A 2,500-nucleotide genomic window follows, 5' to 3' on the forward strand; every position below is an offset into this window, starting at 1 on the left:
AAAAAATAGATATATATATATATATATATATATATATATATATATATATATAGAGATGAGAGAGAGATTAGATATTAGAGAGAGGAGAGATAAAGAGAGAGAGAGAGAGAGAGAGATTTAGAGATAGAGAGAGAGAGAGAGAGAGAGAGAGAGAGAGAGAGAGAGAGAGAGAGAGAGAGAGAGATAGATAGATATATTATAGTCACAATCATGCCTGAATAATATTGGGATAATTGAGACGAAGTAGAAAGTTTAGCATTAACAATATTCAAATTACTTTACAATGCTACTTGGTTATTCTATTGTTTTTTCTGTGTTGTTAATGTTGATAGAAATAACCATGAATAATCTATTAAGCAATAATGGGTTTTGCTATGGCATTTAATGGTGATTTATGGTAACTCCACTATCTTCATTGACCCTCTCTAAAAACAGCTTCAATATTTTTCCAGCTGAATCCAAAATTCCCAGAAGTAATAATCTAAATTTCCATGAAATATGCATATAAATAAGGTTAGACAATGCCTAAAAATATATCAAAGTAATCATTTACATCAACCTTGCTAATGAACCCTAGACTATTAGGTTAGAAGGGATATAGACAGCTTCAAATCACAGGGTAACTCTGGCTTAACCACCATGATGTTAATGTAGGTGCCAGATCCAAGGGGGTTACTGGATTAAGGTTGTGTAAAAAAAATTATTATTCATAATGGAGACTTTAACAAAACTAGATTAAACTATCACTTTAACCCTCTGCATACGGGTGTCATGACATACATGATGCAGGAGCTTTGGCCTGACAACGGGCATCAAGACATACATGACATTGTGCTATGAGTATGAGTGAGTGATGATGGCATCTGCAGTCATAATTACTATAATTGCCATAATATTAAGCAAAATGGGCATCAATAAACATCCAAAACCTTGATAGAACCACCTTCTTCTAGCACCAGCAGGAGAGAGAGCCTTGAATGGCACCCATCCACAGTCTCTAGCAAGCACTATCTTTATAGAGCAATGGCACACAGCAAATTGCTTACCTCTCCCTCTATAGTACTGTATATGAAGGATGTGCAGGCAGAATGGGAAGAGGAGGGTGACTCAAACCATGCCTAATACCTACAATGTACCCATGTGCCAGTAGGCATGCCATTTACTGTGGCACTCACAGTCATAAGCACAAGTTTCCTTCCTCTTCCTTATCTCTTCATTTTAGTGTCATTGTGGATGGTTTTATGTTTCATATTCATTCATGACAGTACATAAAAATGAAAAAATGAAGTTGCCTTTTGTCCTCTCATAAAACAGCAATAATTCTATCACATTGAGTATAAACAAAATAATGAGCTGATATGAAACCTAAACTACAATTTAGTAAACTACAGTATTGATAGAGCCTGTGATATGACAAATACATCTCTAAATACAGTAAAACACAAGAAAGGCTCTAGCTTTACAAAGAGTGACTAAAAAAGAGTGGGAAAAGTCAAGGCACGTTGCATGAAGCTGCCTTGCTCTGAAATAAAACCATGTCCTGGAGACTGGGCAAGCAAATCTATCCCCATCTGCAATGGGTTAAGATATATCTACAAGAACAAGATTAGGATTTTTCCTATTCTTATCTTTTAGATGGTGCTAAATGTTAGTTAATTTAGGAACACCCTTCTACATATTAACCCATTGCAGATGGGTGTCATAACATACATGATGCAGAAGCTTTGCCCTGACGACGGGCGTTATGACGTGTGTGACATTTGGTGATTTTATATCACTGTGCTATTTTATTGTGCTATGAGTAAGGAGTGAGTGATGATGGCAATTGCAAACATAATTATCATAATTACTGTAATATTAAGCAAACCTAATATCCAAAACCTAGATGCCACCACTTTCTTCTAGAACCAGCAGGAGAGAGAGACTTGAATGGCACCTATCCACAGTCTCTAGCAAGTACTATCTTTATAGAGCGATGGTACACAACAAGTTGACGACCTCTTGATCAATAAGTACCGCTGATGAAGAATGTGCAGGCAGAACAAGAGGAGGAAGGTGACTCAAACCATATCCAGTGTCTAAAATGCGCTCCTGTGCCAATATGGATGCCTTTTTCTGTGGCACTCACAGTCACAAGCACAGATTTACTTCCTCTTCCCTACCTCTTCATGTTATCTTCATTGTTGGTGGTTATATGTTTCGTATTCGTTCATGACAGCACAAAAATATGAACAAATAAAGTTGTTTTTTGTCCTCCCATAAAACAGCAATAACTCTATCACACTGAGTATAAAGAAAATAATGAGCTGATACAGATCATGCACTACAATTTTAGTCAACTGCAGCATTGATAGAGCCTGTCATATGGCACATATAAGTCTCCAAACACAATAAAACACAAAAAATAAAATACAAAAAGGGCTCTAGTTTTATAATGAGTAACAAAGAGAGTGGGAAGAATCAAATTATGTTGCTTCAAGCTGCCTCGCTCTGAAATAAA

General features: G+C 36.3%; 1 protein-coding gene across 1 annotated transcript in view; it reads right to left on the reverse strand.

Annotated features, from left to right (window-relative positions):
• Window positions 1-2,500, reverse strand: part of Cdc37 (cell division cycle protein 37) — a 14,414-nt gene that overhangs the window by 9,703 nt on the left and 2,211 nt on the right. The window lies entirely within an intron of this gene.

This window comes from Penaeus japonicus, unplaced genomic scaffold, assembly GCF_977035675.1.
Source record: "Penaeus japonicus unplaced genomic scaffold, GWHDUDI00000001_assembly GWHDUDI00000014, whole genome shotgun sequence".
In the NCBI taxonomy this organism is placed as follows: Eukaryota; Metazoa; Arthropoda; class Malacostraca; order Decapoda; family Penaeidae; genus Penaeus; species Penaeus japonicus.